The sequence below is a fragment of the Panulirus ornatus genome, chromosome 66 (genome assembly GCF_036320965.1).
Source record: "Panulirus ornatus isolate Po-2019 chromosome 66, ASM3632096v1, whole genome shotgun sequence".
In the NCBI taxonomy this organism is placed as follows: domain Eukaryota; kingdom Metazoa; phylum Arthropoda; class Malacostraca; order Decapoda; family Palinuridae; genus Panulirus; species Panulirus ornatus.
Window position 1 is genome coordinate 2474044 of NC_092289.1, and position 22403 is coordinate 2496446.

The 22403-nt window shown below is 52.8% G+C and overlaps 1 protein-coding gene across 2 annotated transcripts in view; it reads left to right on the forward strand.

Moving 5' to 3' along the window:
- The window catches only part of Exn (Ephexin), a 297401-nt gene that overhangs the window by 123369 nt on the left and 151629 nt on the right, over window positions 1–22403 (forward strand). Inside the window, exon 3 of one of the 2 annotated variants that reach the window (XM_071658652.1) lies at window positions 15964–16036. The exons of the other annotated variant lie outside the window; for it this stretch is intronic. The gene's annotated coding sequence lies outside the window, so the exon portion shown is untranslated. The remainder of the gene's footprint in view (window positions 1–15963; window positions 16037–22403) is intronic. 2 annotated transcript variants of the gene reach the window in all.

Below are 22403 nucleotides of genomic sequence, written 5' to 3' on the forward strand. Positions count from 1 at the left end.
CAGCTGGGATGGTTGGTTGACGGCAGCTGGGTTGGTTGGTTGACGGCAGCTGGGATGGTTGGTTGACGGCAGCTGGGTTGGTTGGTTGACGGCAGCTGGGATGGATGGTTGACGGCAGCTGGGTTGGTTGGTTGACGGCAGCTGGGATGGTTGATGGCAGCTGGGATGGTTGACGGCAGCTGGGATGGTTGGTTGACGGCAGCTGGGTTGGTTGGTTGACGGCAGCTGGGATGGTTGATGGCAGCTGGGATGGTTGACGGCAGCTGGGATGGTTGGTTGACGGCAGCTGGGTTGGTTGGTTGACGGCAGCTGGGATGGTTGGTTGTCGGCAGCTGGGATGGTTGATGGCAGCTGGGATGGTTGACGGCAGCTGGGATGGTTGACAGCAGCTGGGATGGTTGGTTGACGGCAGCTGGGATGGTTGGTTGACGGCAGCTGGGATGGTTGGTTGTCGGCAGCTGGGATGGTTGGTTGTCGGCAGCTGGGATGGTTGGTTGTCGGCAGCTGGGATGGTTGGTTGTCGGCAGCTGGGATGGTTGGTTGTCGGCAGCTGGGATGGTTGGTTGACTGCAGCTGGGATGGTTGACGGCAGCTGGGATGGTTGACGGCAGCTGGGATGGTTGACGGCAGCTGGGATGGTTGACAGCAGCTGGGATGGTTGACGGCAGCTGGGATGGTTGACGGCAGCTGGGATGGTTGGTTGACGGCAGCTGGGATGGTTGACGGCAGCTGGGATGGTTGGTTGACTGCAGCTGGGATGGTTGGTTGACTGCAGCTGGGATGGTTGACGGCAGCTGGGATGGTTGACGGCAGCTGGGATGGTTGGTTGACTGCAGCTGGGATGGTTGGTTGACTGCAGCTGGGATGGTTGACGGCAGCTGGGATGGTTGGTTGACGGCAGCTGGGATGGTTGACGGCAGCTGGGATGGTTGGTTGACGGCAGCTGGGATGGTTGGTTGACAGCAGCTGGGATGGTTGACGGCAGCTGGGATGGTTGACGGCAGCTGGGATGGTTGACGGCAGCTGGGATGGTTGACGGCAGCCGGGATGGTTGACGGCAGCTGGGATGGTTGACGGCAGCTGGGATGGTTGACGGCAGCTGGGATGGTTGGTTGACTGCAGCTGGGATGGTTGACTGCAGCTGGGATGGTTGACGGCAGCTGGGATGGTTGACGGCAGCTGGGATGGTTGGTTGACTGCAGCTGGGATGGTTGATGGCAGCTAGGATGGTTGACGGCAGCTGGGATGGTTGACAGCAGCTGGGATGGTTGGTTGTCGGCAGCTGGGATGGTTGGTTGACGGCAGCTGGGATGGATGGTTGGCGGCAGCTGGGATGGTTGACAGCAGCTGGGATGGTTGGTTGTCGGCAGCTGGGATGGTTGGTTGACGGCAGCTGGGATGGATGGTTGGCGGCAGCTGGGATGGATGGTTGGCGGCAGCTGGGATCAGGTGCTCAAGGGTCATATACCTTCCTGTTCGAGAGGTATAGGTCAGCTGACACCTCCTCCTCCACGCTCTAGATCTAGTCAGCTGACTGAGGGCTGCCGAAGGCGCTGACGGCGAGGCCCTTGGGCAGGGAGAGCTGCCCCCCCCCCATCCCCCCACAGTGGGAGTGGAGGGTCGTTAGCGAGCGTAACGACCCTAGATTGAATCGTTGGAGACCGGAGGAGCGAGATAATGGCCCAGGATCACCTCACTACCTTCCACCGTCAGAAGAAAACCTCCTTAAGGTAACCTGGGATTCTATGGGTTATGTGGAACACTGAGAACAACTGATAAGTCATTTAAGAACAAATGAGAACAATTGTTCTAGTTTAAAATGTGTCAGGCTACGCAACAGCCTCTTGCAACACTGTGCACGACGCCCGCGTGGAACACGCCTCACGCAACACAAGGGAGTGCTGGGCGACCTGGAACACCGCGATCCGTCGGGGGAGGGTCGGGGGGGGGGGGAGGAAACACCAGCAACACCCGGATGAAACACACAGACCACCTCGTCCGTGAGAGAGAGAGAGAGAGAGAGAGAGAGAGAGAGAGAGAGAGAGAGAGAGAGAGAGAGAGTGTAATGGGATCTTGTACAGGTTCAACACTTTCGTAACACTGCAGGTGTGAGTGTTTCCACCCCTCCTGGAGTCGGGTGTATTGCGAGAGGAGTGTAGTATTCAGGGTTGAGCGCGCACGGTGTATGGTAGGTATGGTAGGTGTATGTATGGTTGTGTACATGGGAGGGTTATGTGTGGGTTGTGTCTGTTGTGAAGAACTCCAGGAAAGGTATGTTGTATGCTGGGGCACGCATGCGCTAGGAAGTTGTGTGATGTATTACTGTGGAATGTCTGTGAATGGAGTGACTGTATGGTGTATTCTGAAACATACAGGAGAGGATCTCGTTGTATGTAGTGTCGTAGAACACAATAGGGGTTAATGTATGCTGTATTCGAGGGTGAGACTAGGCCCTGCTGTATGCTGTATTATAGAACATACAGGAAAACATGTTTATAGACGATATACCTTGGAACATACACTGAGGTGGTGTGTGGGAGGCATAAAGTATGCCAGAGTATACTTCATACACGAGGAGGTGTTGTATGTTGTATACTGTATGAAGAAATCAGAGAAGACATATTGATGTTCTGCTGGGAATTATATATGGTATAGTTACAATATGTAAGACTGATAAATGGATAAAGAGTAAAGCGTTAAGTATATATATATATATATATATATATATATATATATATATATATATATATATATATATATATATATATATATATATATATATATCGTATGGCTTGAGCAGTATACAGATAGAGATAAGAGAGAGGAGTTCTCTCTCTCTCTCTCTCTCTCTCTCTCTCTCTCTCTCTCTCTCTCTCTCTCTCTCTCTCTCTCTCTCTCTCTCTCAGGTCAGTGTGAGAGAGAGGGGTGTGTGTTTGTGTCCCGTGTGAGGAGCGAGCCCTTGTTGCGCTCCTCTCCTGGTGTTGTTCTGGCAGAGGGTGTGCGCGCATGCGCTGGCCCGTGCCCTCCTTCGTCTGCGCAATGTCTGGTTGATACTCCATCTGCGCATGTGCCGAAGCCACTCCGTCTGCGCATGTGCAACCCGCCACTTCGTCCCGCGCGGGTACCCACCCGGGCCACTCCTGCGCACGCGCTACCATGCTTAGAATTCCCTCTCCCTCCCCCGGCAGGAGGAATTGACTCCTGACGGTGAGGTACGGGGAGGCAGGCGTAACGCGGAGGGAGTGCCTTGTGAGACACTGTCCAGCCCCTGGCAGACACCGTAGCGATCTAGTGCATAGATCACGCGGCAGTACCCTGCCAGGATCGTAGACACGCGTGTAATTATTATTTACGATTTTTTTGGGGCGGTGCAGACGAAGCCACAGAAGGGCCCATCGATTCTGGCAGACCTTCCCAGGTTCGACTGTGTGATGCCTGTAGCGTCCAAGGGCAACGGTGGGTCGCAGGCCCGTCTGGCTATGGAGGCATTAGACGATAGTAAGGTTCGACGTCTTTTTGAAGAGCTGGGGCGTCGCCCAGGGGCAGGTGACCAGTGCTTAAGGGCGATTATCCTTGAGAAAATTGTGGTGTGTGTGGTGGTGGTTGTGGGGGGAGAGGAGGTTAGCGCATGCACCCCGTCCTCCTCCTCCTCCTCCCTCATCATCCCAAACCTCAGTCTTGTCCTGCACCACCAATAGGTTCTGCTTGAGAGAGCTTAAGACCACATCTGTTGCCTGCCTACTGCTGTCACTGTTCACGATACCTGTTGCTGCCCCTGTTTGGTTTTGGGTCTGTTCCCTTCCCTCCCTCCCTCCCGTTGTTCCACCTGCGGTAGCTCTCTACACGTCGCAGGAGCTGCTCCGTTCCTTCGTCAAGATAGCGTGGCAGAGGCTGACTGAAAAACGCTGCTTGGCACGGCGGAGTTAAGGAGCCATGGCCAAATTTGTACATTCAGAGGCCTGACTTGCTAATTCTGTGGCTGGTCCTCCCCCCAGGGCCGCGACCAGGCTGTACGCAGACGCGCTACCGAGGGTCCGTTGTAACCTAGGGATGCGTGTGTTGGGCCCCCGTGCCCTTAGGGACTCAACGTGTCGCGTGCTGCAGGGAGATCCCTCGCTGCTGTTGGCACAGGCGCCCTCCTCCTGAACTCACCCACGTCGGGTCCGACGCAGAGAGCGGTGTGAGGGTGTGGTGGCGGTGGTGCTGTGTGGGGGTCTGGTGATAGTGCTGTGTTGGGGTCTGGTGATGGTGCTGTGTTGGGGTCTGGTGATGGTGCTGTGTTAGGGTGTGGCGGTGGTGCTGTGTTAGGGCGTGGCGATGGTGCTGTGTTGGGGCGTGGCGATGGTCCCTCTACATGGGAAGGACAGATGCCAAAGGACCCGATGGTCTGTGACGAGGGTGTCTGCTTGAGGACAGTGTGTGGTCTTCTGTACTCCTTCTTTACATAGATAGAGACAGACTAGGAAAATAGAAGGCACCTTCCCACCCACCACTGTACATGGAGGCAGGACAGTAAAGAGACGGGCCTCTCTCCATCCACCTGTATAGATGGAGACAGAAGAGGTAAAGCAGAAGGCTCCTCTCCACTCAAAACCATAGATGAAGACAGGACAATAAAGCAGAAGGCTCCTCCCACCCACCAGTGTAGATGGAGACATGACTGTAAAATAGAGGGGGTTTCTTTCCACCCCATCGCCGTAGGTGGAGATGGGGCAGCAAAGCAGAGGGCTCCCCCAGCCGCCGCCACGCACTCCCTCCGGCGCACCAGCAGGCAGGGAAATTCCTATGAAGGATTACCGTGTGATGTACGGGGTCGACTGCCTTGGACATTTTGTAGGAAAGGATGAACGGAAAACGGAATCTGGTCTGGTAGGTGGTAGGTAGGGTACCATATTGGGTGTAGTAGGTGGTAGGTGGTCGCTTGGGTAGGGACTCCCCTAAAGTACCTATAAGGGGAAGGGGTTGGGGATGTGTCACCTGAGAAACTCCCCTGAGGGAACCTTAATACGTTGCCTCAGGGGGAGGTCACGTGACTTAGGGACTGTGTCGCCGATGATGTTGTGATGTTCATTTGTCACGCGTGGTGACGTCACGCAGGACGACGACGACACACACACACACACACACACACACACACACACACACACACACACACACACACACAGATGGGATGTCCGGCGGCATAATGCTACCAAGGAGCAGACGTGACCCTGCAACTGCTGGGGGGACGGGGAGCGTGTTGGGGAGGGGGGTGATAGTAAAGCGGCACCGCCTGGGCACTGCACAGATTACCCCCCCGCCTACCTCCCTCTTCTCCCTCTCTCCCCATCGGGAGCGACGGCCTAAGGGTCACCCTAGCCCGGTCTCCCACTGCCAACGTGATCCCTATGGGTGGCGCTCAGAGGGACGAGTTCGCGGGGAGGGAGCAGGAAGGGACCTTGACAGGCGCGGCGCAGGCATGATGGTGGTGCCATCTCGTGGCCTGGGAATAACATTGCTCTCGTCTCGTGGCTGATTATAAGTTTATGGCGAACTCTCCCGTGTGTGTAACTGTTGTGCGAGGGCCGTGTGCGTCCCCCTGGGGCCCCCCGGTGTCTGAACTGGAGTTAATGGACGACCATGACTGAGGAGGAAGGTGTAGACATGACTGGGCATAGTCAGGGCTTCGGGTGAAGGTTACCAGTGCTCGCTGGTGTGTGATTAATTCTCGGAGATGTCCAGATAGACGGTTCATAAAGAGACGGGAGGCCGGCAGTTCTCGTGGAGAGGGGCGCGCGGGACAGCATCGTAGGAGGGGAGGCGTCCTCGTGGGTGTGGAGGACGGAGGAGCTGCCCGAAGGAGAGGGAGAGGAAGAAGGCCTCCGGAAGGAGGGAGTGCTCGAAAGAATGGTTCCTTTGGCTACTGTGGCGGAGGTCGGAGCTTCTGAAGTAAGGAAAGGCGGCAGGGAATTTCTTGTTGTGTAAACTAGGAGGATCTGCGTGAGGGAAAGGAGGCGGGGAGGGAGTTACTGCTGGTGTGGTACACGCATGAGCTGCCTGAAGGAGGGAGAGGAGTAGATACTGGGCCCCTGCTGGTGTAGCAGACACAAGAGCAACCTGAAGAAGAGGAGAGGGAGTGGGAGATTTTATGTGATGTAGTAGATTTAGCAGCTCCCTGAAGGAGGTAAAGAGGGGAAACGGAGATTCCTGCTGACGTAGGAGAGGCAGGAGCTGCCTGGAGAGAAAGAGAGAGAGAGGAGGGGTCGGGGTGGAAGTGAGTGACCGGATCCTTTTGAAATAGGAAGCTTTGGATTTCCCTGAGGAAAGGAAGAAAACGAGAGGGAGAATGAGAGGTTCTTGTCGATGAAGGAGGGGCAGGAACTGCCTGAGGGAGGGAGAGGTCACAAGGGAGAAAGTAATATAGGACACCGCCACGTAGCCAGGACCTCGTCTAGGGATTCCCTCCGTCGATCAAACTCCTCCTCCCCTGGTCCCCTTCTACCGTGGGTGGCGACCGCGCATCGCGCCTCCGTCTGCAGACCTCGTAGGTCCTCGCTCTAGCGTGAGTGGCTCTCGTGGAGGGCGTGGTCGAGGGGGACGTTCCCCCCCCACCCCTCCTGTGTCTTGTCCTCCAGCATCCCACGTGGCTCTGTTTGGCGTCCGGATATAAAGGATATACTTTCACTATGGCTTGGCTGGGGCATCCGGATAGATGCATCCGGTTGAAAGGGGATGATTTCACAGTCTTACCGGCGCTCAGTTCGGATGATGAAATGATGATTTCACTGACCCATGGCACCGAATTCACCAGCCCATGGCGGCATTGTCCAAACAAACTTCCTACCCACCCCTTGAAACGTACATTTCATCAATACGCCAAAGGTATGCGTCATGTATACACGAGAGCTTCGTACGCATGCGGTTGAGGCAGACGCGCCTCTCTGCATGTTGTCATGCGCGACGACATGCCCATGGAGCACTACTGGAAGGGTAAGGTGTCTCTCTCTGCCTGATAATGATACTGCTGACCATGTTGGAACAGTTGTATGAATGTATTCCTCATATGTCGTATCCTGTTCACCCTAACCTTTACCAGTGAAGGACACATGCGTGCATACGGACATGCGTCTGGACATTAGCACCAGTCGTACGCAGGTTCTTACGAGATACGCACCCTCACACCCCACAGTCATACACGCATACATTACGCCACACCAGGTCGGGGGATGAGTATACACAATATGTTGTCATAACTCGAGTCACTGTAGCCCCGACGCCAGACGTGTGGCGTGGGTGTTTCGTTAAGGCGAGGACCAGACCAGCCAGCCCAGGTGGTGAGGCGGGGGGGTGAGGTTTGGACCCAGACTTCAGTGCTAACGTGTCTCGCAAATGCCATCCCTCGGGAGCTTGTGCCTTCCACCGGTGATGAAGCGGATACGCTAACGGGCCGAACGAGAAACACACACACACACACACAGTCTCTCTCTCTCTCTCTCTCTCTCTCTCTCTCTCTCTCTCTCTCTCTCTCTCTCTCTCTCTCTCTCTCTCTCTCTCTCTCAGTAGTTGGAGTTAACAGTCGTGTGAGTTACGTGTTGTCCAGTGTGATATGTGTGTGTGTGTGTGTGTGTGTGTGGGATGGAGAGTGTGCTTGCTTGTGGAGCGAATGCCAAAGCAGCCCCTTACGTGCATGTGAGGCAGAAAGAAGAAAAAGACGGCAGAGGTGGGCCACGGAGGGGAAAATGACAGCCGCTGTAGTGCAGTCACACTGCTCCCTCTCCTTCGCTGGCCAACAGGTATATAATCGTGTAATGTCTGTACCCCCTTAGATATAAAGGGTCAGGTAGAGTACATTGTTTCGTGTCCTTGAGTACAGTTAGAGTACATTGTTTCGTATTTTTGAGTACAGTTAGAGTACATTATTTCGTATCCTTGAGTACAGAGTACATTGTTTCGTATCCTTGAGTACAGGTAGAGTACATTGTTTCGTATCCTTGAGTACAGAGTACATTGTTTCGTATCCTTGAGTGCATTATAGGTGAGTTATGTACAGGAAGAGCAGCACTGCCTAGACACACCTGGTGGCGGGGGGGACACCTAGCGAGCCCCGTGATGCTACGGTTGTACTGGGAAGAAGGTTGAGTCCCCCCTCTTCCCTCCCAAGGATCTCGTGTACAGAAAACGGACCTAAAAACTTACCCTGAGGGCAGAGCAGGCTGTGACGTCACGTGTTTGTTTACATGGTGTAGGTTCCCCAAAAATGACTGCTGCTGTGGGTGGTGATGTAGGGGGGGGGGGTTGATGTGGGTGGGAGTGTGGTTGATGGGAGTGGTGGTGTGTTTGATGGGGGTAATGATATGGCGGAGGGGAGTGTTGTGGTTGTGATAGTGTGGTTGATGGGAGTGATGTTTGTGGTTGATGGGAGTGTTGTGGTTGTGATGGTGTTGTGGTTGATGGGAGTGATGTTTGTGGTAGTGTTGTGGTTGATGGGAGTGTTGTTTGTGGTTGATGGGAGTGTTGTGGTTGTGGTAGTGTTGTGGTTGATGGGAGTGTTGTGGTTGTGGTAGTGTTGTGGTTGATGGGAGTGATGTTGTGTGTGGTGCATGAGAGACGAGGCGGGCCGTGTGGTGGATGGGTGACTGGCCCAAGGTTAGCATAGGAACAAGGGTGGAGACAAGACATTTTCTAACACTGTTAGGAATACATCTAGTGTGGAGACCTCCTGTCTACCTATCTACATCATCTACTTGTCTACCTATCTACTTATATACCTGTCTACCTAACCTACCTATCTACCTACGAGCACCTACGACGAGGTATTGTCGGGGAGGGGGGGGCATGGCTAGCGCGTAGTGCTCCCCCTCTCTGGGAAGCGCCGCCAGGTGGAGGTGCTGGCGGTGGAGGAGGAGGTGGAGGAGGAGGAGGAGCATCGTGGTCATGTGCCTGCAGGCAGAAGCATGGGTTGTGTACCTGCTGACGTCATCTTCATTCAGGAATCTCCGTGAATGAACAGAAGAGGAGTGTTCATCTTGCCAACCGGTTGAGTTTCTTTCTTCTTTCTTCGAACTGAAGCTGAGGGTCCTCCATGAAAGGGGCGACCCTCCCCCCCTCCAACCACGCTTGAAGTGGGTGAAGGTGAACACCGTGACATGTTCCTCGAACCCACGAACATGACCAGAGCATCACGCCCCGCCCCCGAACGTAGAATTAAGATCCGGCAGTGACCGTGTCCGGACGCCGCGTCGAATGTCCGGAGACATCATAAGAGTGAGGCTTTTACCGTGCGAGTAGTGTGTGTGTGTGTGTGTGTGTGTTATGTACACCGACGAACGTCCAGACACACAGACAGACGTACAGACCACTGGTGGTGGAGTCTTACCCCCACTGGTAAGAGAGAACTGGAAGTTGCTCAGCATCTCAGACGTTTGAGTGTGTATATAATGATCATCATTGATCTAAATTAATCACGTTTATTTGCCTCATTATGACGGCGAGAAGAGCAAGAGATTAATGGTTCGGCATCACCTCTAATGAGTGTCGCTAATTATGTTTTGCCAAGGTAAACGAAGGATGGATAACATCATTTATTTTTATCGTGAGATAAATGTCATCTCAGCTCTGTGTGTGTGCGAAGGTGATTCATAAGCTCGCCAAAGGAGGGTAGCTTTTTCGAGGACGCCAGGTGGATGCAGGACAAGCTGGCTCTATCCTCGTTGTCTCCACGACCCGTCTAGCGCCTCCTCTGCTGCAGGACAGGGATGTGGAACCCCTGTGATGGGTCTGGATGCAACCACTGACCCCTGAAGGCTTCGAAAATGGTTTCACTCGTGAGTCCCTCTCCCACACTTGTCTGGCTGAGGTTCGAACCGCTACCTACTGAAGCCTCGGACTACCGTCTCGTGAACCCTCGATGCATCGCCCACTGACTCCTGAAGATCCCAGGCTGAAGACATGCGCACGTGGAGACTGCGCTCAAGGAAATAGCCTCGCGCCAGACTTGAACGCGCAGCTTAGTGTACTCTCGCGTGTGTATATTTAGATTTTCCCTGCGTCTTAGATATCGAAACTTGACACACAGATATTGTCATACTCCCTCAGTCTACCCAGGAAATTTGAGCTTCGTATGTCGAACCCTTTGCCGTCTGGAACGAAAAGAAAAAAAAAAAAAAAAACGCCGCGGCCGATTGGCGCATCATAGATATTATGCGACCTTTTCTTTTTTTTTCCTTTTTTTTTTTTTTGAACGTGTTGCCAGGTTGCGTTGCGCGGTGTCCGGGGCTCGAACGCACTCTCGCGTGCTGCGTAATCCACTTGCGTAACGCACCCTGGTGGTAGTAGTCCTGATATTTTCCAGTTGGTCCGTTCGTCTTCCTGTGGGGGGGTGGGGGGGGGTCAGGGGGTGCTGAGGAGGGTGGGTCCAGGGGTCGGTGGAGGGGATGGGGGGGGGGGTAGGGTGGCGTGTATGGGGGGGGTAGGGTGGCGTGTATGGGGGGGGGAGGGGACGTTATGGGTGGGGGTGTTGGGGGGGCCATGGTACGAGGGACAAGGTCGTGGTGTTAGAGTATTTTTAGCGGTGATGGAGGTTGCCAGGTGTGTTTGAGAGCGGGGGGGAGGTTGTAGAGGAGTGTGATGTAGTGGGGTTGGGTTAGTGGGGTTGAGGGGGGGGGGAGTAGCGCAGGGAGGTGGTGGTTGTGTGAGGGAGGGGGTGTGGATGTTTGTGGTTAGCGCGGGGAGGTTGTTAAGGGGGTGGGGGGTTGTTAAGGGAGGAATAATGATGATTAGGGTCGTGAGGGATCACCTGTGGGGCGTGATGGTGTGGCCGAGCACAAGCTTGCAAGCTGGAGCATTATGAACGCTCTCGAGCCAGATAAGCTGGCGCGATCATCTGGCCCGCCTCCACTCCCCTGGCTTACGCCTTTTGTCTCTTGTGTGTTTATATTCCCGTTTTCTTTTTCCTCATTTTCTCTCTGATTTGAAGACGTCGCCAAATGGGTTCATTTGAATATTTATTTATTGGCGAAGTCTCTTCATGACATCATCGCCGCGAATTCGATGAAAGTGTGAGGTGACGTCCCCCTCATTGTTAGTGTATGTACTCAGACGTCCCTCATTGTGAGTGTATGTCATCAGACGTCCCTCATTGTGAGTGTATGTACTCAGACGTCCCCCTCATTGTGAGTGTATGTACTCAGACGTCCCCCTCATTGTGAGTGTATGTACTCAGACGTCCCTCATTGTAAATGTATGTACTCAGACGTCCCCCTCATGGTGAGTGTATGTACTCAGACGTCCCCCTCATTGTGAGTGTATGTACTCAGACGTCCCTCATTGTTAGTGCATGTACTCAGACGTCCCCCTCATTGTTAGTGTATGTACTCAGACGTCCCTCATTGTAAATGTATGTACTCAGACGTCCCTCATTGTGAGTGTATGTACTCAGACGTCCCTCATTGTAAATGTATGTACTCAGACGTCCCTCATTGTGAGTGTATGTACTCAGACGTCCCTCATTGTGAGTGTATGTACTCAGACGTCCCTCATTGTCAGTGTATGTACTCAGACGTCCCTCATTGTGAGTGTATGTACTCAGACGTCCCTCATTGTGAGTGTATGTACTCAGACGTCCCTCATTGTAAATGTATGTACTCAGACGTCCCTCATTGTAAGTGTATGTACTCAGACGTCCCTCATTGTTAGTGTATGTACTCAGACGTCCCTCATTGTGAGTGTATGTACTCAGACGTCCCTCATTGTGAGTGTATGTACTCAGACGTCCCTCATTGTGAGTGTATGTACTCAGACGTCCCCCTCATTGTGAGTGTATGTACTCAGACGTCCCTCATTGTGAGTGTATGCACTCAGACGTCCCTCATTGTGAGTGTATGTACTCAGACGTCCATCATTGTGAGTGTATGTACTCAGACGTCCCTCATTGTGAGTGTATGTAATCAGACGTCCCTCATTGTGAGTGTATGTACTCAGACGTCCCTCATTGTGAGTGTATGTACTCAGACGTCCCCCTCATTGTGAGTGTATGTACTCAGACGTCCCTGATTGTGAGTGTATGTACTCAGACGTCCCTCATTGTGAGTGTATGTACTCAGACGTCCCCCTCATTGTGAGTGTATGTACTCAGACGTCCCCCTCATTGTGAGTGTATGTACTCAGTAAATATTTTGGCCAATGAGTTCGTTTATGTTCACCCCAAGTGGCTTGTCTCTCCTCCCAGTCAAGTCAAATATTGGTTACAGGTTCTTTTTTATTTTACACGTTTTAGTTCAATAAATGATTTATCGTCATATTTTCAGAAAGAGAGATATGTGCTCATGAGTGGAATAAACACGAGAAGTATTGATATTAATGGTGGATACGAGGGCGAAATTGACTTTGGTATTTTCGGATGGGGGGGGTCTGTATTCCACCGAAGAAAACGGGGGTTTCAGGGAGACTCTGGTAATTCAAGGTCATCCATCCCCTGGCCGAGCGGTGTGTGGTATGTGTGTGACGTCACTGGTAACTCGTCAAGGTCTTCATGATGCGATAAGCATTACTGGAGTTTCCGGTGGCATGCATGGACCACTCATGCAGTAATATACATCAAGAGTGATATATATATACATATCAGATACATCATTAGGCAAATCATGCATTTCTGGCGTTTGTGAGAATATACTTGTACGTAACTGGATATTTGCATGGCGGTTGTTGAGGGCGGAGTGTGTGCATGGTAATTACCCTCCCTTCTCACTACTTAATCACCTGTTTAAATCACCTAGGGTGGGGGGAGGGAGGGGAGTATACAGCACGGTCGTCGAGGGAAAATTTCTTATATATAAACGGCGGCCACACCGCCCCCCCTGGAATCAGGTCCGGTGACGTCACGTGTTACACGGGGCCTTTGTTACGAAGATTCCTGGAGCAGGACGTAATATGTGAGAGGTACACACACACCTCTCCCAACCTCTCCCCACCCTCCCTCCTCTCCTCTCCCTCCATTACACCCACTCCCTCCCTCCCTCCCTCCCTCCTCCCCCTCCACTACACCCACTCCCTTCCTCCCTCCCTCCCTCCCTCATCTCAGTCACATCTCAGTCACCAGATTTCTTCTCCCTTCGTATGCCACGTCTCCCCCTACCCCACCCATGCCACGTCTCCCCCTACCCCACCCATGCCACGTCTCCCCCTACCCCACCCATGCCACGTCTCCCCCTACCCCACCCATGCCACGTCTCCCCCTACCCCACCCATGCCACGTCTCCCCCTACCCCACCCATGCCACGTCTCCCCCTACCCCACCCATGCCACGTCTCCCCCTACCCAACTCCTGCCACATCTCCCCCTACCCCACCCCTGCCACATCTCCCCCTACCTCACCCCTGCCACATCTCCCACTACCCAACTTCTTGCCACATCTCCCCCAACTCAACTCCTGCCACATCTCCCACTACTCCACCCCTGCCACATCTCCCACTACCTCACCCCTGCCACATCTCCCACTACCCAACTTCTAGCCACATCTCCCCCAACTCAACTCCTGCCACATCTCCCCCTACCCAAGTCCTGCCACATCTCCCCCTACCCAACTTCTTGCCACATCTCCCCCAACTCAACTCCTGCCACATCTCTCACTACCCCACCCCAGCCACATCTCCCCCTACCCAACCCCTGCCACGTCTCCCCTACCTCACCCCCTGCCACATCTCCCACTACCTCACCCCCTGCCACATCTCCCCCCTACCCCACCCCTGCCTTCCCATTTAGCTTTTCTCATTTACTCTTAATTCCTCGCCCTTCCTCTTACTCTTCTCTCTTAGGTTTCTCTCCTCCTTACTCGTGTTCTCGGTCTCGCCTACTGCTCAGTCTGTGTCTCACTCGAGGTCCAGAGTCCATTCCTCCAGTTCTGTGCCTCACCCTCGTCTGTGTTACTGCTGTTTCTCACTCCTCTTCTTCTCTGTTACTCCGTGACTTGTCTTTCTCTTGGCTTGTCTGTTACTCCTTCGTACTCCTCTTTCCTCGTCTGTTGCACAGCTGTGCCACACTCTGAGCTTACGTCTGCCATTCACTGCCCACTCCCAGACTCCTGCACGTCTGTGTCACACTCCCTCACTCCCCTCGTCTTTTCCCCACGTCTGTTCCTCACTCTCCTCACTACTATTCCTCCTCCTCCTCCTCCTCCTCATCCTCTTCCTCCTCCTCCTCCTCCTCCTCCTCCTCATCCTCTTCCTCCTCCTCCTCCTCCTCCTCCTCCTCCTCCTCCTCCTCCTGCTCCTCCTCCTCCTCCTCCTCCTCACACAGGTAGGATTCCAAGGATTCCACCGGTACATCCTTCCTGCCCGCCCCTCTCCCAGGCTCCCCCCAAGCAATTAACTCCCTCAACACATTACATCGTCTCCCCCAGGCACATGTGACGATTGTTGTTGTTGTTGTTGTTGTTGTTGTTGTTGTTGTTGTTGATGTATTATTATTAGTTGTAGTGGTAGTAGTAGTAGTAGTAGTAGTAGTAGTAATAGTAGTAGTGGTAGTACCAGTAGTATGTCGTATATTAAGTGTCGTAACACCGACTTTAAATTGGTCCCAGCTGAGCCACATCCAGACACGACAAGTGGTCCACTGTAGTAATTCCCGTATTGATCAAGTGACCGTGACCTCGTGTGGCCTTATGTGACCCTGGGCTTAGTACCAGGGGGGTCAGAGGTCAGCCAGTAGACGCTTTCGAATAGTTATTTCCTATTAGACAGGCCCATGGCCTAGCGGTGGCATTCCCGCTTGTGGCACAGGGGTCCCGGGTTCGATCCTGGCTGTTGGAGGTTTGTATGTTCTATGAAGGTGCGCGTTCAGACAGAGGGCCTTCCTGCCTGTGGTGGTCCCTCACCTGTGGACGACCCCACACGGACCATGAGGGAGGACCATCTGGCTGACGTACCCCCGTTGCATGGTCACCCCCTCCCCCACAGGGTAGCATGGTCACCCCCTCCCGCCACAGGGTAGCATGGTCTGGCTACCGCCACAGGCTCAGTCGAGCAGTCAGTCTCAGTCGACTTGCCCCAGGGGGTCGAGCCGCACCCTTTGGCTCCAGGTGTGATCGAAGTGGTGTTCAGGTTGACGCCGGAGGGAGGGTATGACCTGCTGGAGGGGAGGGCAGAGGTCATCCTACCAATGGCTTCAAGAATTGAGACACTGGGAGTTTGCGTTGTGCCGCGAGCCAGTCCGTCGCTGACGTGCGTCGTGCGTAAATGACTGGAAAAGAGGGTCATAATGACTGAAAAAGAGGGCATAATGACTGGAAAAGGGGGTCATAATGACTGGAAAAGAGGGTCATAATGACTGGAAAAGACGGTCATGAAGCAAACGGCCGACAGCTGACGGCTTGCAGAGGAAAGCCACGCAAGGCAAAGACAACACGGGGTCCGGGAGAGAGAGAGAGAGAGAGAGAGGGGGGGGGGGGGGAAATGTCGTACGTAACAGTCGTCTTAAGACGCCTGCAAGAGATTGAGCTCCGTGTTGCACGGGCGAGATCGATGATTGGATTGTGTTCATCTAGATCGTCGGAAAGCATTTGACGCTAGACCATCGGAAAGCATTTGACACTGGTACAGCGGAAAGCATTTGACGCTGGTACATCGGAAAGCATTTGACGCTGAGACACCAAGTGGGTGAGGGGGAGGGAGGACTACATCGATTGCTACCGGACTGGAGGGAGGGGTGTGCGAGGGGGGGAGGGGGGAGCAGAGGACGACGCGTGTCAGGGGCGCGCGCTCTCGAACTAGGTCGAGGGGGAGGCTGGCAGTGACGTGCCAGGAGAGCCGAGTAACAACGTAACTTCGGGGGTTTGAAGCTGTGGATGCAGACGGTACACCGACGTTGAATGATGAATGGTAGGAGGGTATGGGGGAGGCCCTACGAACGTAGAGTTTCCCCTCAGGTACAGCAGCACATAGTGTGGTGATTACATTGACTAATGGTAACTTGTTTCTCCCGCCCTCACAGGTAGACAATGGGAGTACGGCAGCCCACGCCACACCAGCATACCGCCCAGTTTACCAACCTCCTCTCTGCATCTGTGAGTTACCTGGCCCTCGCGTGGCCTTTTGAGTTACCTTTGCTGGAAGTGTGAGTTACCTCAGTCACTTTTGTGGGGTTCTGAGTGACCTGTTTGGATCTGTGAGGTGCCTGGTACGTCACTGATATGGGGCCCAGAGTTACCTGTGTGGATTTGTGAGCCACCTTTGGCTGGTGGGGTGAGGGATGGGGTTATGAATGGGTGTGGGAGGGGTGGGGACGGACGTGGGTGTGTGGGCGTGGGGTGTGGGGTGAGCCGATGGGGCGTGAGTCAGTTATGTGGCGCGGAAGGTCGCCCGGTCCTCCTCTGGCCTCCTCAGCGTGTGAGTTTTTCCTTCGTTTGTGTGTGTGTGTGTGTGTTTGTGTGTTCTACTGTCTTACACCTTTTTAAACATCTGTATGGTCGTCCCTATGGACAGTCTTGCATCACAGTTCATTCAGTAAGGAAGACTCTTGTCGTACTTCCATGGTGTGTGGTAACTGGTCCCCTTGCAGCACGCCCCTGGTGACCTCAACCCATTTCGAGAAGGCATCTCAGACGCGTCCGTTGTTGCTCCCTGCCACTGGGATAATCTTCTGTCCATGAAGGCGTCTTGACCTTCTGTGTGGTTCAGGGTCAGTATGTCTTCAGGTAGTCCACGTACAGAAGACATTCCACCCAGCCTTCTATTTCTGTCTAACAGAGCTCACTCTCTCGTAGAAATCTGAGCATATCTTTGCACATGGCCTCTCCCCAGAAACCATGCTGGTCTCTGTATGCCGTGGTACCTCTTCTACAGGAGGCCATCCCCCTGGTCTCTGATTATCTTCTCCAGCGCCCTACAGATCACACATGCCTGGGGTACAGACCAGCCTTCAGTTCTCGCCTCCTCCTCCTCCACTTCCTTACGATAAATGTTTGTGATAATGGGAGAGTCCTACGCTCATGTTGCCTCGTCTCATATCCTTGCATATATGTATACCATTTCCTGCCTCCTGTGTGTGTGTGTAGAGACACCTCAGCCTAAGCCAGGTGCCCATTTGTCGATCAGCCCCGAGGGGGGCAGGACGAACACCTTGGTTGGATGTGGTCCTGAAGCTGGGCAAGGATCGTAACTGCCCGTCACCTGGCGACTTGACGGCCAGGACCTCACCGGCATCGAAGTAGCTGAAGATGGTCATCCTGGCACATCGAAGTCCTTCGAAGTCCTTATGAACGCTCTCATGGGGAGTCAACCCCCCCCCCCTCTCTCTCTCTCTCTCTCTCTCTCTCTCTCTCTCTCTCTCTCTCTCTCTCTCTCTCTCTCTCTCTCTCTCTCTCTCTCTCATGGGAATTAGGGGAGGGGGCGGGAGAGTTAACCAAGCATTTGGGTGGGTACAACCAGTGGACTGTTGGGAGTTTGGCGTTAATTGGGTGGTTGGAGAGCGGGATAAGTGGGCAGGACCAGTGGGTTACGTTGGAGAGGAGGAGGTTTAGTGGACAGAACCTCCAGGCTAAGTGGGTGGTGTTGGTGGGCGGCTGGAGAGCGGGCAATACCTGTGGGTTGTGACCCACCACCAGCAATACCACACATACTCTGCTCATGACATAATGCCATGAGTCAGGTCTTCCCCTGAGCCTTTGTGTTGTGGGTCATTACTCACGTCCAACTTGACATTTGGGTCCCGCGCGGACAGTGGAGGTTCGATCTGTTTTTGTGTGTTGCACCGTCCGTCCGGCCGTCCGTGTGTTGCGCTATAGTGGGGGTGTTGCGTCCGTAGAGCAGGCTGCGGTGGGGGCACCTGGGGAAGCAGAGCCACCTGGAGAGAGAGAGAGAGAGAGAGAGAGAGAGAGAGAGAGAGAGAGAGAGAGAGAGAGAGAGAGAGAGAGAGAAGGACTTTTGTTTTTGTTTACAAAGACGCGTCTCAGCCAAAAACATAATCAGCGATTTGACTCGAAAGTGGAGCACCTGAATGTTGCTTTACAGATTGTAAATGAGTTCGAATGTGTTGTATGTTGGCGTGTGTGTGTGTGTGTGTGTGTGTGTGTGTGTGTGTGTGTGTGTGTGTGTGTGTGTGAACAGATAACACCTGGGTATGTCTGGTGGAGGTTGGCCTCCCGTTCCTCTCACCTGTCAACAAAGGTGTTCCCCAGGAATATCTTCTGTCTCCTCCCCATTTCCTTCCCTCAGTGAATGGTCTCTCGTCATCATTTTACAACCTTGTTTGTTCTCATGATTGGATGATTCCTGGAAATATTAAAAGCCTTGTGACGCGTGCAGGAACCTTCGCTGTCTCTCTCATCTTATATTGCCGTGTGTGAAGTGAGGTTGTTAATGGTTGTGTTTGAGTTATAAGGTATAGTGACTTTGCGTGAGGTTGTATTAGTGCCTGGGTGAGGTTGGCCAGAGGGGTTGTGGTTGTGGTAGTGACTGGAGGTGTAGGGGAGGCGTGGGGGTAAGGAAGGTCAAACAAGGTCAAGCCAGGTTATGCAAGCGGAGGTCAAGTCAGGTCAGGTCACCCAGAAGTGGCGGGGAGTTGTGGCCTGAAGCCTCGTTTCTTTTCATATTTTCCGTTCTCTCTCTCTCTCTCTCTCTCTCTCTCTCTCTCTCTCTCTCTCTCTCTCTCTCTCTCTCTCTCTCTCTCTCTCTCGGCTTGGAGCGAGGGGTTCCTTGGCGAGACTGTACTCCTTTCCATCCACTGAGGATGATGACACGCTGTGTCTTGCTCTTAGAACACCTCACTCACAACACTGTGTCTTAAGCTAAGAACACCCCCAGTGCATTATGTCTTAAGAACGCCCCACAACACTGTGTGTTGATCTAAGAACACCTCATACCAGCTCTGTGTCGATAGATGAAGAGAAAAAGGTAATGGATTTGGTCCATTTCCTGAATATCCAGACCCGCATCACGTTTTCTTCTGAAAAAAAAATGTAGTGTTCTTTGACACGAAATTTGTATTACACATTGTTGTCGACAGAGGCAAAGAGGTCAGGCCATCAGCAGGTCATGAACATTTTCTGTGCGACGTCAAGTTACGTAGAGCAGTAGCATTTGGACTTCCTTAGTAGAGCAACAGGTAGTTGAAAGGAGTGGGGTGACTTAGAGATAAACACGGAGACTGGAGGAAGATAAGGGAGGAAAGAGACATATATTGTGGAGAGGGAGAGAGATCGTGTGAGTTTGAAAATACCGCACTACGCTTAGCATTGCTCTCATTAAGATATTACCTCTTCTACGGGTACTGCTTATTGCGCTAACGAAATAAACAGTTTAAGTCTCGTCTTGTTAATCTCTTTAGTCGGTCCGTCCGTGATTTCCGTGCCCTCCGTTCTCTCATTCTCTCTTCCCCGTATCATAGAAAATGGCAATATTTAAGACATACTGAAGAAAAACTTCGAGATGTAGAAAATGAGAATATTTGACGTACACTAAGAAAAATGTAGTTTCCATAGTTACTGTTCGTTTAGATTGTTTGTAAAAAGTAGGATTTGACATATTAGACATTTTTTATATAGTCTGAGCCAATTTACGCTGTCTGAATTTGCCAAAGTATTGACTTTTCCGATCGGCAGTGGATTGTAAGAGTATTATTGATTTGTGAATAGTTATAGAACCAAACACATTGTCTTATATTCACTCATTGAATATTAATTCATGGTATTTTCAAAGTTATTGACCGTTGTAACTTATATTGATACTCGTGTGTGTTTGTTTATTTGTTTAGCTCTCTCTACACTGAATTAAACGGGTGTTTTTGTTTGTATACTTCCCCTAGGAAAGTTGTTGTTATTTGTTTCTGCATAAACTCCCTACGTTGGACGTGAAGGACCTAATGGTTCACTTTCACAGGAGGAATGCGTAAGAAGCGTTTGTTGATGTGAGTAAACATTGGCCTGGGGTGAACCTCACACAGAAAACGGGATCATGGCGGATGTGCCGGGAGGGGTTGGTGGGGGGTCTTTGGGGGGTCCCTTACAACCCCCGGGGGGGCGGGCACCCCTACCACGGGCGCTCCCCCGCGGGAAAGTTGATCGATGGCGGAGTCCTTTTAACTTCTCGTTATCTTGGCGGGAAAGACCGTGTTTAGCGTAGCGGAGATGCGTCGCGCGTCTCTTCGCGTAACAGAGTAATGAGCAGCTGGCTTGTTGGTAATTGTACACTACTTCATTATTCTGATGTTGATAACGGATTAAATAGACGTGGGCCATTATGGTAATATATTTTTTTCTACTGATTTTTTTCTTCGTCTTTTTTAATGATTTATTATTTGAATGACTTTTTTTGATTAGGTTAGGTGAAGGTGGCGGGCTGGGAATTCTCGCAGGTGAGGACAGTGCCATGTTTAGTTAGGAACCAGACCTGTGTACTGAACACTAGGCCAGGCGCCATCTTTGAAGAGAGGTCAGGTGTATGTGTGGTGCCGCTCACCGTTTTCTTCGCTAAGAGAAAACGTTATCAAGATTCTTAATGAATTTGTGGTAGCAGTGGTTCACTATGTGACGGATGTGGTCAGGGTGGACGGGGTCGTCACACATGTGATCGTCACAGACGGGGGTCAGGTAGGGGGACCCGTCACACATGTGGTCGTCACAGACGGGGGTCAGGTAGGGGGACCCGTCACACATGTGGTCGTCACAGACGGGGGTCAGGTAGGGGACCCGTCACACATGTGGTCGTCACAGACGGGGGTCAGGTAGGGGGACCCGTCACACATGTGGTCGTCACAGACGGGGGTCAGGTAGGGGGACCCGTCACACATGTGGCCGTCACAGACTGGGGCCAGGTAGGACCGTCACACATGTGGTCGTCACAGACGGGGGTCAGGTAGGGACCCGTCACACATGTGGTCGTCACAGACGGGGGTCAGGTAGGGGGACCCGTTACACGTGGTCGTCACAGACGGGGGTCAGGTAGGGGGACCCGTCACACATGTGGTTCGTCACAGACGGGGGTCAGGTAGGAGTCCGTCACACATGTGGTCGTCACAGACGGGGGCCAGGTAGGTGGACCCGTCACACATGTGGCCGTCACAGACTGGGGCCAGGTAGGACCGTCACACATGTGGTCGTCACAGACGGGGGTCAGGTAGGGGGACCCGTCACACATGTGGTCGTCACAGACGGGGGTCAGGTAGGGGACCCGTCACACATGACAGGCCTGGCCATGCTGGGAGCCGTCACAGATGTGGCCAGCGTCACGTGACGCGGTGTGCTGGGATGCCACCGTCTCCAGCCGTCACCCGGAAGTCTTCTTATGACTTCCTTCCTACATTCCCCAACCCTCACCCCATCTCCCTCCTCCTCCCATTCCCCCGCCTCCTCTTCCGTTTATATGGGTGTGTTTTAGTGGTTGTGACTCTCTCTCTCTCTCTCTCTCTCTCTCTCTCTCTCAGCGAAATACTGTCTGATCGGTACACATAGAAAGAAAGAATCGAAGCTTCGGCTTTTATTATTATCATCATTATTAATGTTATTATTATTATTATTATTATTATTATTGTTATTATTATTATTATTATTATTATCATCATTATTATTATTATTATTATTTTTATTATTATTATTATTATTATCATCATCATCATCATCATTATTATTATTATTATTTTTACTAGTAGTAGTAGTAGTAGTAGTAGTAGTAGTAGTTGTAATAGTAGTAGTAGTAGTAGTAACTGTAGTTGGACCAAGATTAACACAGGCCTTCTGGACAGAGGCACTGGTCCGTCATGAGGGGGTCTGCGTCCTGGTGTTGTGGTGTGTGCATGACCCTCCCTCTCTCTTGCCCTACCCCCTCCTCCCTCCGTGCATGACCCCCCTCCCCCCCACCATCTGTGGCTCTACCCTCCTCCCTCCCTCCCTCCATTTTCTTTACTCGTATAATTGTTGGAGTTGCTTTATTATTTTCTGGTTATCGTTATTATGTATAATTATTTGTCCTCCTGGTGGGCGTTGAGGAAGGGGGAACAAAACGTGGTGGTAGGGAGACGTGAGTGGAACTTCCGACACAAGTGTTTGGCTTCCGGAAGGTGGGCGTGGCCCTCGGGAGGGGCATGGCGTGGCCTTAAGGGGGCGTGGTCCCGACCCAGGTCCTCCTTCAGGAGCCAGCCCTGGCCTCCTACTGCAGGAGGGACCATCGACCCAGGTCCTCCTTCAGGAGCCAGCCCTGGCCTCCTACTGCAGGAGGGACCATCGACCCAGGTCCTCCTTCAGGAGCCAGCCCTGGCCTCCTACTGCAGGAGGGACCATCGACCCAGGTCCTCCTTCAGGAGCCAGCCCTGGCCTCCTACTGCAGGAGGGACCATCGACCCAGGTCCTCCTTCAGAAGCCAGCCCTGGCCTCCTACTGCAGGAAGGACCACCGACCCAGGTCCTCCTTCAGGAGCCAGCCCTGGCCTCCTGCTGCTGCA